Here is a 15,008-nt window from a genome sequence, read left to right as displayed (position 1 = left end):
GATTATGTTACTACAGAGCTGCTTGTTAAAATAATTAATTATTGCCACTTGTGTGATATATTTTATTAATTTAGTTAGTACTTTCGCCTCAAATTAAATTAAATATGTTTGACAATTTTAATCCTTTTCCTCTCCTTTCCGTCTCACTGCTCCCACGTTGTGGTCTGTTGTCTATGTTCACTCAGTGACCTCTCACTTGGACGTATTTACGTTCAGTCACGCCCCCCCCCTTTTCCTGTTGATTTCCTGTAACAGTCTCGTCCAGTGATACACGACGCTGGTCCTGCGGCGACTGAGACGCCCTTCTCCCGACGTTCGATCCATTAGGTAATCTGCCCGTAACCTGTTGCCCGGTCATTCCCGTTTTTTGCAAACTTCCCTTCTTACACTGGGATTTCTTTTTCAGATTGTCGTGCCCTTGGCGCTTTATTCGCCCAATTTACCATTAACTTAAACTATGGTATTGCTGATTCATTCCTGCCGTTGGTTTCGATAACGCTGGACCCCCGGTGACGGAGTTAGCCCACCGCTGACGTTCTATTCATTAGGTATGCCATCCTCAATTGTTTCCCGACCATACCCTTCTTTTCCCTCCGATCATAAACACACCGTGACCTCGGTTACTTGATGTTTCTCTTGTGTCCCTCCTCCAGATTCCCACTATCATTGCGCCTTGGTTTCCCTCGAGATCACGATTCTTTCCCTCGGTGCCTTCAGGTATATTTTTATTCCTGATTGTGAGTTTCGTGTAAATATTAAACTCGATTTTCCTTGCCATTCAGTTGACCTTACTCTTCCTGTGCCTTTTAACTAATTCCTTTCCCCTTTTGTATTTGTGTTTTCCCTGTTTACGTAGAAATCTTCTATCATCACGCTCTGTCCTCCCCTGTAACCTGATTACAACTCCCTACTTCTAGGTAATTACACTGAATCGATCTCGCCTTTCCTGGCCCCTCTGTCTTTGTAAGTGCCTTTTGCGTACCTCACACTCATTAGGTAATTCGTCCTCCTCCCCCCAGACTTTTGACTAAATAATCACTTTCCGTTTTGTCTATGGCCCGGATCCTTTAACTAGTTCCTTGGCAATTCAAACCCCCTTTTTTTTTTTCCCCCTGTTACCCACCTCCCATCTCAACCCCCCCCTCTCCCCTCCCCCCCTCCCTCCCTACACTTTCCCCTCCCTTTGTCCTTGTGTATTTAACTGTATATTTAATGACGGGCCTATACCCTTACCTCCAATTTGCGCCTGATTTTGTTTTGTTTTCTTCCAAATTGATTCCCATACCCGGGTTCTGGTACTTTAACTAGTTCTTCTCCCTCTTTTTTCTTAAACTTTGTCCTTTCTCCTCTCTTACACTCCTCTAATTTCCTTGTACATCACCGCTTGAATATTGCAACCCAGTCCTGATGACGATCCCAATTCAACCGAATCGAAACGCCGTCGACATCTCAGCTTAATTGATGGCCTTATGGTTCCTTTAAATGAATGTGCAATCATTTTTATTGTAACTAATTGAATTCAGAACCTGTGTGTTTATTTTTCAACTATTCACTGTCACTTCACCTTGCGCCGTCCCCTGCTGTTCTCACCTTGTCACTTGCGTCGCCGTTTCCGTGTCACGTACACCTTAAGCACCAAGTACAAGTTCGGGTTGTCCTTTTGTAATATGGAATTTTGCGTACAGTGCTGATACAACTGTCCCATTATCCTGCTCAATTAAGTGTTTGTGCGTTCCTTTGTATTTATTTAATATAATACAATATACTTTTTTTCTAAACTTTCCTTCTCAGAGTCTTCCTTATCTCAATTGTAATGTCTTACACATGCCTTTTATTTGTCTAGATTGAATGACACCAGTTGAGACTATTTGTTGTTCTTTATTAAACAACAACAAGCACACACTGAGCAGTGAGAAATTTCTACTAACCAACACGTGAAATTTCTTTTGGTCCCGAATAAGAGTTTTTTTTCTACTCCGAAGGCCTTCCCCCGTCTTGAGCAGGAGAAAAATTCTTAGCAATGTATTGAACGTTTAAAATCAACGCGTGAAATGCAACAGCACTCCTTTTTATCGACGTAAAAATGAGATTTGCAGTCAGCTGTGCAGGTTTATGGCCCATGAAGCGCAGGCCCAGTGAAATAACCGAGAAGCCTGTCAATTGTCTTGCAAGGCAGGCGCATTTTACGTTTTGTTTCGATGATGGCGGTATTACGTTTTATTTGAGTGCTGTAAACAATCACCTGACCACGTGAACACTTTCTACATGCTTTATGAAGCTGGGAAATGAGCTAATTTCTAGGGGTTTGTTGTCAGCATTCATTTGACTGTATAAACATGTTTTGTGCTTGACGAGGTACACGCCTAAGCAGCCGCATTCATTGTTTTAACGAAACGGACATTTTATCTGTACTTGTTTTCCACTGTTTGCCTGGCGTGATGTTTTTATCTAGTATCTGCTTGCTTCGTACCAGCGGGTCTTTTTCTTCAAGTACTCAGGCAGAGTCTTCAACAGCACGTTTTGTGAATCAGACCCTAGTTTAGGACCCAAAACACAAGCAGGTGTTTTTCGGTCCTCTATTAGGGTCTGTTTGTAGCTAATTTCTGACACATGTACTTTTGAGTGTTTCCGAAGCATCAATGGGAGTAATCTTTTAGGAGGGTCACTACTTGCCAAACAATTTAGAGTTATCTACGGTGAATATATTGGACTTAAAATATTAGATAATCTGTAAGAATAAGCAGTTATAGTTAGGCTTCTTTGTGAAATTGCCTAGCTGGCAAGGCTAATAGAAAAGAAAACTCTAAGATATACCATACCTTAGCGCACATACATTAACTGTTGGTGTTTGCGTCTCTGACTACATCCATGCAACTTTGCATTTGAGTGATTCCTGTGATATTCACATGGTCTTTTTTTGCCACTTTGCACTTTTTAATTTGCACCTTTACATTTGGTGTGCTGCCAAATCTGTTGAATTTGTTTAGCATTCTCATTGATCTATGTGTACTTAACGATGAATACAGGAATCAGTGTTATATATATCACATCTTTACGTAGGCATATTGCTCTGTTTGTCTTAAGGGTGTTAAGAGTATGTACTGTACGGTAGAATAACGATTCTCCAATTATTATGCAGAGAGAATCTTGATTTCATTCAAGACAAACGGAGGCTAACATTATGCAAATACTTTTATTTGCTGCCCAAACTAGCAGCCCTTTAAAGAATGTAACGACCTCACAATAAGTAGAACATTAGCAATATAACAAGGAGACAGTGCACGCTCCAATCTTCCTCTTGGGCTGCGATGACACAGCTGTACGACGTGATGATCCAATTAATCCTTAACATTGTTATCTGAGAAAAAAACAAAAGACACTGTATAGTGAAAGGTATAGAGACGGATTAAAAACAACTTATTAGAGATAAGCATTACGGAACCCAAACCGCTCAGGGAGAGGAGGGTGGGATAATGTTAGCCTTTGTTTGTCTTTAATGAAATCAAGATTCTCTCTGCATAATAATTGGAGAATCGTCATTTGATTACAAGACCGTAGGCTACCATTAAGCATGTTTAAAGCCATGTAGAGCTACACTGCTAACATGCTCTATTGGTCCCAAGTAAAACTTTGAGAAAGTACCAGCGTTAGACCAATCTGCAGCTTTAAGTATTTTGGGCAGGGTTCCCCCAGCCCAAAATACTTTGCTAGCCATTGCACCCCTAGAGGAGTGAACTCCAAACCTAGAGAGATCCACGTCAGCCTCATGCATAATCAAACGGACCCAACTGGCCAAGGTTGCAGAGGAAACAGGTCTAAAAGGACTAACATATGATAAGAGAAGTTGATCAGTGCAAACAGGTCTAAGCGTTGAAATCTTATTTTCATAACACTTCATGCAGTTCACAACACACAGTTTTTCGCACTCATGAAAAAAAGGGTAGAAGATAGACTCTGACATTGTTTTGGTTCCTTTACAAATATCGAAATGAACGCCATCAGAGGAGTAAAACCTATTAGAAAGTTCCAGGGCTTTTATGCCAGAGACCCTTCTAAAGGAAATTAAACACAAAAGAGTCACCAATTTCATGGAGATTCTTTTAAGGGAGAGTAAGTCATCAATAGGCCAAGAAAGGAAGAGATTAAAGATAAGGTTAACATCCCAGAGGGATTCGTAACAAGCCTTGGGTGATCTCCCCAACCTAATACCCTTCATCACTCTTTTGATTAGGGGGTTGCTTCTAATCGCAAGGTTATTAATCAGGAAATGACCAGAAGAGATTGCTGATCTGTAGCAGTTGATGGTTCTGAAAGAAAGACCTGAATTGAAGAGATGGACAAGATAATTAGCTACCTGTTGTAGAGGGCACTGAACGGGATCCAAATCCCTTTCCAGGCACCAACAAGACCACTTTCTCCAAACACCCTTGTATCTTTTTCTGGTTCCTGTTGCCCATGAATCTTCCAGTAGGCTCTTAGCCTCTCCCGAAGGTCAGAATATCTGCCTGAATCCCTGATATCCTCCAAACAAAAAGGTTCATCCTCCCTTCTAGGACCAAAGGGTGTTCTTCTCCGTCCGGACCCTGGAGTAGCCCTAAGGATGATGGGATCAGCCGTGGGAAATCCGTCGCTAATTCCATTTCCCCAGGAAACCAAACCTGGAATTTCCAAAAGGGAGTTACATTAATGATGGAGCACAACTCTAGTCTCACTTTCCACAGTAATCTCTGAATCATTGAGAAGGGGGGGAAGGCGTAACCCTTGATCCCCTCCCCAAATTGGAGAAAGACATCTACCCCTGACGCATTCGGGTCTGGCCTCCAACTGAAGTATCGCTGGACTTGGTGAGGTAGTCTGCTGGCAAACAGGTCTACATGTATTGGGCCCCAAAGCTCTTGGATCAGGGAAAAGACTTCGGGATTTAATTTCCAGTCGCTGGAATCGTGGAGAAAACGAGAATTCCAATCTGCTCTCAGATTCTTAGTTCCTGGAATGAATTCTGCCCTGAGAGAGATCTTTTGATCCCAACAAAAATACCATATTCGCTTGGCAATATCCGGAGGATTCTTGGATCTTGCATCCCGTAGGTGATTTATATAAGAGACAGCCGAGAAATTGTCTAAGCGGATTAGGGTATTTGAGTTCTTTAGTAGCTCTTTGAAGCTCATAAGCACGTTCAAGGCTGCTAGCATCTCCAGAGAGTTCATGTGAAGGGATTGCTCCTCTAAGGACCACCTCCCTCCGGTCTCTAAATTATTTAATTGAGCACCCCAACCATGGTGGATCGCATCCGATTCTAGGGTAAAATCTGGGACGTTTCCGAAAACAGCTTTCCTATTCGATGCTTGAAGGTTTTTCAGCCACCAGTGAAGATCTTCTTGGGCGTCCTCCGAGAGGGACAGTGAGTCTTCGTACCACAGGCCTTTCCTCAGACCCAAAGCTTTCAGTCTTTGAAGGCCCCTGTAATGAAGGGGGCCGGGAGAAATGGCCTGGATAGAGGATGAGAGGAGACCCAAGATCCTGGCTAGGTCTTTTAGACTGATAGAATCTTTTGAAAGAACAAGTGAGACGTGTTTTTTTATCTTGGTAACCTTGTGGGGAAGGATTAGGTTGGAAAGAATAGTATTTGCCTTAAAACCGAGGAATTCCAACTCTTGTGTCGGAACCATAATAGGTTTTTCCAAATTTATGATGAAGCCTAGGTCCCAAAGGAGGTCTATGGTCATTTGTCGATGTTTCTGTAGTTCTAACTCGTCCAGGGATAAAATGAGGATTTCGTCTAGGTAGATTATTAGGCGAACCCCTCTCTCCCTGAGGTAGCTGACTTCTGGCTGCAGGATCTTGGTGAAGCACCACTGTGCTGAGGACAGGCCAAAGGGGAGACACTGGAACTGATAAAGAGTTCCTTTCCATGCGAACCGAAGATGCTTTCGGAAGTCCTCATCCATGGGTATTGTAAAATAGGCATCCTTGAGGTCCAGTTTTACCAGCCAATCCTTGGCTTGCAAAATGTCCCTCAAAAGATGGATACCCTCCATCTTGAAGTGTCTGTATGTTAGGAACTTGTTTAAACATTTCAGATTTATGACGGGTCACCAACCCTTGTCCTTTTTTTGGACTAGAAAGATGGTACTTAAAAAACCTTTTGACATTTCTGATAAGGGGACTTATATAATGGCCCCTTTGTCTAGTATTTGAGATATTTCCAGCTCTATCAGTTTCAAATTTTTCTTGTCTAGAGTCATCCTCCTTGGGATTTTTGCTTGGTACTGCTCTTCCCAAAAATCTATCTTGAACCCCACTACAGTTTCCAAGACCCACGAGTAATTTGTAACCAGTTGTGAGCCAAATGCTTCAGTCTCCCTGCCACCTTGAAGGGGAAGGGGGACTTTGGGCTTACCTTGATAGGATAGGTTGGAGCATCTTGATCTGCCTCCACGGGCTCTTGAACCCCTTCCTCTCTGGGGGTAGAAGTTGGAGTTTGAACGGTAGCCTCTATAGGAGCGTGAGCCTCTTTCGTCTTGTGTGTAAAACTGGGACCTGAAGGAGCCACAGCTGACAGGTTGTCCCCTCCTGTCAGCCCTTCCAAAAAGTGGTTGTCCCCCAAAATCTCTGCGCATATTAGATTGTGCCTTGCTAAAGACATTGAAGGTGGACACGTACTTGCCCAAGGATTTAACAAAGTTATCACTGAATAAAAGCCCTATTGCGTCGCACATGTCTTTCTTGGCAGATAGATCTGCAAGCTTGGGATTCATTCTGAGGGGGACCGCCTTCCTCCGTTCGGTGATCAAATTGGCATTGGCATTACCAACTAAACAAATTGCCCATTGGGACCATCATAGAAGTTCGGTATTGACCGGGGTATTGTTGGATCTAGCCTCTTCGGTCATGCCGAGGATTTTGGACAGGGGTCCAAGAACGTCAAGAAGCTTGTCCTTGTTTCAGGTATTTTTCAATTCCCTACCTAGGGTCCCGCCCGGATTTGAAAAGGAATGTGATAATCTCGGGATCAAGATTGGGGGTGCTGCAAATCTTGTCCTCCGAAGAGGGGCAAGGGCACTTGTTCCGCAGAAGGTTACGTGTCTCCCTATCCAGTGGTTTCCTCACCCACTGGGATATGTATTTACCCACATGATCCATGGGCCACCATTCGGTGCTGCGAGGGTGGCGGATGGCAGTCGGATTAAACATTTCCCCGCCGAGGGGGTCTTTGACGGTAAAAGATGAGGTGGAAGGATGGTCTAAGTCCTCATCAAGATCTTCAGGGATATTTCGATCGAAAATAAACTCATCCATGTCCTCATAGTCTGTACTTTGCTGATTAAATAGTAAGGAATCGTCAGTGAAATCATTTGTCCCCTAAAGGGAACCGGGTTCTATAATGCCGCTACGGGCACCTCCTCTCTCTGTCCCAAGGAACTGGGATCTCTCTATTGTGCTGCCATGAGCATCAACATCTTTTGTAGCGCGAGGGCTACCAATCTCTATTGCATGGGTGAATGCCTCTTTCGTGTGTTTTGTTTTTTGGCGTACCTTACCCCTTTTTGGGGGACCAGAGGTACAGAGGGAGTCTCTGTCCGAGAGCGAAAAATAAATCCCCTCGACAGGGGACACCCTCTTCCTCTTAGACAGAGCAGCGTCAACTGCTTCCCTGATGGAAGATTTAAGCTCTTCCCCAATAAGCCTTTTTAGGCTATCTCCCAAAATCTCCTTAGGGGGCTGTTGAGGGATGTTTGCGTCAGGGTCCATTTTAGAGTAGGTTAAAATGAGGTACAGTAATAGTCACAGTAGTGCAGGTAAGCACTCAAGATCAGTTGTGGTACAGTATATATATCTTAATCAGTAAAAGGCCTTTATAAGGCTTACTCACAGAAGTGCCAGTAAAGCACTCAAGATCAGTGTCAAGCTTGTTTGCAAGGCAGATTCCTCTGGCAGTATGAGAAATTCGAGTGCAGCGTGAAAAAGAAGGGGAAAGAAGGAGGCTCCGGCTCAGTCAGGCACCGTTACACTCTCGAGACGAGGAGGCGCAACCAAGGTAACACGACACTGAGCTGGAGGGGAGCATTACGTGGTGCGCATCAATTGAAGCCATAAAGGCACACTCTCGCATCTCCCAGCAGATTGCTAGAAGACGCAGGAGTCAAAATGCTCAAGCTCCGGTTCGTTCCCCCTTTTTATTTTTTTATTTTTTTGCTGACGCTCGGAACCTGAAGTGAATAAAAGGCAGAAAAACAACAGAAACAACTAAATGGGCTTAAAGCGGTAGAGAAGCCTGAGTGCCCGCAACTGCTTGCATGAGTATTACAAGCGGAGGCATTTGATTAAGCAGACAAGACACACTTACCTGGATAAGGAAAAATGATCTCAAAGCGATCGGAAGGCATAAAATTAAATAAGAGACCATTCCTGGCCATAAATTGGACAGGGGAGTGCAGGATAAGGGACACAAGTCCAATACATATATCAAACAGTACATTCCTAGAAACGTAAAACTAAAAGATATCAATCAAATAATTACCAAATAAGGACAATTAAGTAAAAGTCATGCCACAAATGAAAAAAAATTACTTAGCTGTGTCAGAGCAGCGAACAAGAGAGGAAGATTTGAGCGTGCACTGTCTCCTTGTTATGTTGCTAAGGTTCTACTTATTGTGATGTAGTTACATTCTTTAAAAGGCTGCATGTTTGGGCAGCAAATAAAAGTATTTGTACAATGGTTGCCTCCAGTTTTGTAATGAAATCCCTACATCTTTAACATATGTATGATTTTTAATCATAAATACACTATGTCTACTTACCTGATTAACAATTATTACACACCATTCAGGAGCTTATTTATGAAAACTTTTGCATCGCTGTGTGAAAACAGTGATGCAACAGTTTTCACTGCGCACTCCTTGCGTCACGATGGATGCACCATATATTTATTGTGTATCACTACATGTCACAAGGAGTGACAGATGCGTCAGGAATCCGTATGTATCTGTTGGCACAAAAGTCACGCATTGTTAGAGTTGTGTCGCAAGCATGACGCAACTCCAGCAATGCATGAGGCAGACCCACACACATAGCACTCCGTCACCCTTACGCCTGCTATGATGCAGGAGTAAGGTTTTGACTCACAGGCATCCTAGAAGTGGCTCAGAGAAATCTGATAGATTTCACTGCGTCACTCGTATAAGGCTTTGTTGTGTGGAATGCCCACCCTACATACATTACACCTGAGGCAGGTATAATGTGGTGCATGGCTGTACAAGGAGACGCATCTGCCTAGATGTGTCACCTTGGAAATATGGCGCAATGTGACACATTGTTCTCACCGCTGCTGCATCACAAAAAGTGGTACAAAAGGGGGGTGGTGATGGACGGAGCATCAGAACCAATTAAACACTCACACCCAGTCAACAGATCCGGGTTTGATCCATCACCGTTCTTTAGCACACTCTGCCACCCCAGTTCAGACATGGCCATATGCAAATCAGTCTGACCCTGTGCCTCATGGGAACAGTCCAGCCCGAACTGCCAAGCCATGCCTTCCCTGGACCAGAAACAAGCTTCCTAGGACCGGTTTCTGGCATTTCAGTCGTCTTCAGCCAGGCTTGCTTGAATCCAGTGGCAAAGTGAGCAAGGGACTCACGTCTGAGCATACCCTGCCAACTTATGGCGAACAAAGCGGTACAAAAGGGGGTGGTGATGGACGGAGCATCAGAACCAATCAAACACTCACACCCAGTCAACAGATCCGGGTTTGATCCATCACCGTTCTTTAGCACACTCTGCCACCCCAGTTCAGACATGGCCATATGCAAATCAGTCTGACCCTGCGCCTCATGGGAACAGTCCAGCCCGAACTGCCAAGCCATGCCTTCCCTGGACCAGAAACAAGCTTCCTAGGACCGGTTTCTGGCATTTCAGTCGTCTTCAGCCAGGCTTGCTTGAATCCAGTGGCATTGTCAGCAAGGGACTCACGTCTGAGCATACCCTGCCAACTTATGGCGAACAAAGCGGTACAAAAGGGGGTGGTGATGGACGGAGCATCAGAACCAATCAGACACTCACACCCAGTCAACAGATCCGGGTTTGATCCATCACCGTTCTTTAGCACACTCTGCCACCCCAGTTCAGACATGGCCATATGCAAATCAGTCTGACCCTGTGCCTCATGGGAACAGTCCAGCCCGAACTGCCAAGCCATGTCTTCCCTGGACCAGAAACAAGCTTCCTAGGACCGGTTTCTGGCATTTCAGTCGTCTTCAGCCAGGCTTGCTTGAATCCAGTGGCAAAGTTAGCAAGGGACTCACGTCTGAGCATACCCTGTCAACTTATGGCGAACAAAGCGGTACAAAAGGGGGTGGTGATGGACGGAGCATCAGAACCAATCAAACACTCACACCCAGTCAACAGATCCGGGTTTGATCCATCACCGTTCTTTAGCACACTCTGCCACCCCAGTTCAGACATGGCCATATGCAAATCAGTCTGACCCTGTGCCGCATGGGAACAGTCCAGCCCGAACTGCCAAGCCATGCCTTCCCTGGACCAGAAACAAGCTTCCTAGGACCGGTTTCTGGCATTTCAGTCGTCTTCAGCCAGGCTTGCTTGAATCCAGTGGCAAAGTGAGCAAGGGACTCATGTCTGAGCATGCCCTGCCAACTTATGGCGAACAAAGCGGTACAAAAGGGGGTGGTGATGGACGGAGCATCAGAACCAATCAAACACTCACACCCAGTCAACAGATCCGGGTTTGATCCATCACCGTTCTTTAGCACACTCTGCCACCCCAGTTCAGACATGGCCATATGCAAATCAGTCTGACCCTGTGCCTCATGGGAACAGTCCAGCCCGAACTGCCAAGCCATGCCTTCCCTGGACCAGAAACAAGCTTCCTAGGACCGGTTTCTGGCATTTCAGTCGTCTTCAGCTAGGCTTGCTTGAATCCAGAGTCCCTTGCTCACTTTGCCACTGGATTCAAGCAAACCTGGCTGAAGACGGCTGAAATGCCAGAAACCGGTCCTAGGAAGCTTGTTTCCGGTCCAGGGAAGGCATGGCTTGGCAGTTCAGGCTGGACTGTTCCCATGAGGCACAGGGTCAGACTGATTTGCATATGGCCATGTCTGAACTGGGGTGGCAGAGTGGGCTAAAGAACGGTGATGGATCAAACCCAGATCTGTTGACTGGGTGTGAGTGTTTGATTGGTTCTGATGCTCCGTCCATCACCACCCCCTTTTGTACCGCTCGGTTCGCCAATAGTTGGCAGGGTATGCTCAGACGTGAGTCCCTTGCTCACTTTGCCACTGGATTCAAGCAAGCCTGGCTGAAGATGGCTGAAATGCCAGAAACTGGTCCTAGGAAGCTTGTGTCCGGTCCAGGGAAGGCATGGCTTGGCAGTTCGGGCTGGACTGTTCCCATGAGGCACAGGGTCAGACTGATTTGCATATGGCCATGTCTGAACTGGGGTGGCAGAGTGGGCTAAAGAACGGTGATGGATCAAACCCAGATCTGTTGACTGGGTGTGAGTGTTTGATTGGTTCTGATGCTCCGTCCATCATCACCCCCTTTTGTACCGCATCACAAAAAGTGACACAATGGCAGCATAAAACTGTAGCAAGGGGGTCATAAATAAGCCCCTCAATGTTTTGCAGTATGTTACGAAACAGACACTTGTATATGTTAGAGATGTATGAGCTGGCATAGCAAAAATGTTCTGTAGACAAAGAGTGCCATCCTTGCCATATTATAATTCCGCCGCAGCTTTTTAGGGTATAGCACAAACCAATTGAGAGCTACAGAGATTGGAATATTTATGCATTTCATGGTGATGTAAGTATATTTTATAAAATATTAGCATTTCACTTGGTGGAAGCAATAATTGGATGAGTACACGATTCTATAGATCACTTGTATGTTTTAAAGGAAACAGCCTTTAGCACAACGCCGTAATAATGCTGTGCCTGTACAGTGCCGGCAATTAAACAAACATGTCATTAACACACATTCGTTTAGCATACAAGTCATTACAGCGACTTGCTTTAGAGGGGTGCATTGGTGCAGAGGTCTTGGATTCAAAATCCAACACCTTCTCTACTGATAAGCAGACTAGAGTTGGACCAGTAAATTATACTAATCCAACCTCTAGAGCCCACCCTAGGGCAAGTCGTTGTAACGACTTGCGTGCAAAAGAAACGTGTTGTTACGATGCATTTTTACTAATGGCAGCATTAGAAAGGCATGCGTTCTAAATGCATGCGTAATTCCTACATACAATCATGTTTCAATATTACAAGGAAAATCTAAACAAACATACTATTGTTCCAAGGACCTGTAGAGACACATAGCCAGTGTGATTTAATGGGAAGCTGCTCACAAGTAATTTAGTAGCAGTGATCAAAGCCACCTTTTGTGATGTGCACACATGTTAGGCACTTTCAGAACTAAAGTTTATGCCATATCTGTCTACGTTTACTCCTTTATGTTACATCTGTGCACAACTGACATCCATATATTTTTAAAAAACTGTGATAGGTACACCTTGTTTGAGTCACTTTGATGTGTACACATTAGTTTGGGTTTGATGCACACCTACATCTGCAGAGTACACACATTTATGTGAAAAACCGTTTGTGAGTTACACACAAGTATACATATTCTGAGAAATAAGTGTAATCTATATGATTACTGCCCATTTCATGCAAATATATATTATTTTATGGTTCTTCTTGGTAAATATAAAGTTGCGTGCAAACAGTGTTAAAACAAAGCAGTTCTACCCACCAGCCAAATTTCTTCACAGTAAAGGGGAACCTCTGATACCGTGTAGTAGATGGAGGGTAGAATATTAACCTTTATGAGAGCAATCAGAACAGATAAAATGTCCAATGAAGAGCATATTCTTACAGGCTTTAGGTTCAGAAGGCCAAGTAGTTTTTCACACATTAACAAGAATAACAGAACCTGCTGGTAGTGGGAATGTAGATCATTTTCAGGAAGCAGTGTGTAGAATTGAAATAAAGTTTGAGCCTAATGTTACCCTAGCATTAGACAGTTATAAATTAAATACCAGAGGACAACAAGAAAGTAACAATTTTGATTAGGATTAAGCGTTTTTTCCACATCATGCAAATTTGATATTATGGGAGATGAAACGATAAGAGATCAGATTATAGTGTATTAAGAGTAAGAACATTTAAGAACAATTATGGTTATTAGTTGATCCCAGCTTACAAGATACAATAGCTACAGCTAAAGCCATAGAGCAGTGCAAGAAATGGATCCCGAGAGTTTATGAAGAGGGAATCTACAAAGACAGAAGTTTGCAATTTCAATGAGGCTCGAAACTTGGCAGAGGGTAAGAGAATCAAAGATTAGAGAGTATGTTTTAAATGTGGAAATAATAATCAGTTAGCAAACTGAAAATTGTTTCCTGCAATAGGAAAAAATGCAAATTATGTGGCAGAGTGGGCCACTTTACTAAAGTGCGCAGAAATAAAAGGAGAATTTAGATGAAGAGAGATTACATTTCCTCGACATGTGAACATGAGGAAATAAGAACAGGAGAAGAGAAATATGAACGAGGTTACACTAAGAATGAATATGGGGTGGAATTGATACTTAAAAGATCTGAAGAAAATAAAGACTGTGGGTTGCAAAATTGATCTTCACCAATGTGTTAGGTTGAGATTTTAGGTAGGTATTTAGTGCTACTTGCAGATTCACGATCTCCATGATCAATCATTATTAAAGAAGTATTCAAAGATACATTTTGGATTTCTTCCAGGAAAACTTGCTCCAACCAACAGACATTAGAGCAGAAGCATTGATGGTACTAGAGTCGACATGGTGGGTTTTACCAGAGTGAACCTAGATTTAAGGGGAAATCTGAAGAAATAAAACTGTATGTAGCTGCCAAAGGAATTAATGTACTGGAATAGAAGGATTTGTGGAAGTTAGGAATTATACTAAATCCTGAGGTCAAGGATCAAGTTTATTAGGGTGTCTGACAGTAGCAATTGTTTAATTGAACAATTTCCAGATGTTTTCGCTGAAAAATTAGTATTATTGAAGGTGTTTTCTCAAAACATAAAGTTGAAAAAGAACTTCAGTCCTGTAAAAAAAAAAGAGGAATGAATCTGAGTGCACGCAATGAGTTTAAGAACTATCTGGATGACTTAATTATGGATGGGGTGACTGAAGAAGTAAATTTATCAGAATGGCTATACCCTATTATGTTGGCTAGAAAATCAGGATACCAAATTAATGTTATATGTGGACCTAAAAGCATTACATCCTAATATTGGTATTGACTATCATCCTCTCCCTAGTATCAATGAATGGATTTCTACAGTGATTGGGACCAAGTATTTTTTCTACCTCCTGGTCAGAGACCTGCTCTCTCCGATTTGTTGTGCTGCCTGCTGCTGACCCCATTCACCTGTTGCTGGTAGGTGTTTGAGGCCCTCCTCCACCCGCAGGCTCCTGCCTGTGCCTCATTCCTGGTGGTCCAGTGGGAGAGCCTTGCTCTTCTGCTGGTCCGCTGCTGTCTGTCAGTTCTTGTGTTTGTGCCCGCTTTCTGTCTTTGTCTGTCTTTGTCTGTCTTTGTCTGTCTTTGTCTGTCTTTGTCTGTCTTTGTCTGTCTTTGTCTGTCTTTGTCTGTCTTTGTCGGTCTTTGTCTGTCTTTTATTTTGTACTTTTGTCCTTGTTCAGTTTTCTTTGTTTTCAGTCTTCCTGTCACTTGTACCCTTGTTCTGTGCCCATTTTCATGTCCTTCTTCCCTGCTGCTGCTGCCCTGGGCCCCCTCTTCCCTGGTAGTTCCTGCTCCCAGCTCCCAGCTGCGCTTCCCTCCCCCTTCCCTATTTAATGGCGGCTGCTGCACAGCAGCACCGCTGGCGCACTGATGGCGTACCAAAGGCAAGCCCGCCTGCGCCCGTCCGTGACCAGCGCCAAGAACCCTAGATCTCCGACCACCCACTGCTACGACTCAGCCGCCCTCCTCACACTCAACTAGGGAA

At 43.9% G+C, this 15,008-nt stretch overlaps 1 long non-coding RNA gene across 3 annotated transcripts in view; it reads left to right on the top strand.

Moving 5' to 3' along the window:
* The first annotated feature begins 234 nt into the window (after nucleotides 1-234).
* The window catches only part of LOC146817741 (uncharacterized), a 53,763-nt gene continuing 38,989 nt past the window's right edge, over nucleotides 235-15,008 (top strand). Inside the window, exons 1-4 of one of the 3 annotated variants that reach the window (XR_014963017.1) lie at nucleotides 239-327; nucleotides 407-548; nucleotides 654-717; nucleotides 14,322-14,440. This is a non-coding gene — a long non-coding RNA (uncharacterized LOC146817741). Of the gene's footprint in view, nucleotides 328-406; nucleotides 549-653; nucleotides 718-14,321; nucleotides 14,441-15,008 lie in introns of all 3 variants that reach the window. The other 2 variants (XR_014963016.1, XR_014963018.1) reach the window with 2 other exon arrangements.

The sequence above is a fragment of the Triturus cristatus genome, chromosome 6, assembly GCF_964204655.1.
Source record: "Triturus cristatus chromosome 6, aTriCri1.1, whole genome shotgun sequence".
NCBI lineage: Eukaryota > Metazoa > Chordata > Amphibia > Caudata > Salamandridae > Triturus > Triturus cristatus.
Note: the sequence above shows the minus strand (reverse complement) of the source record. Positions and strands in the feature narration are given on the sequence as shown.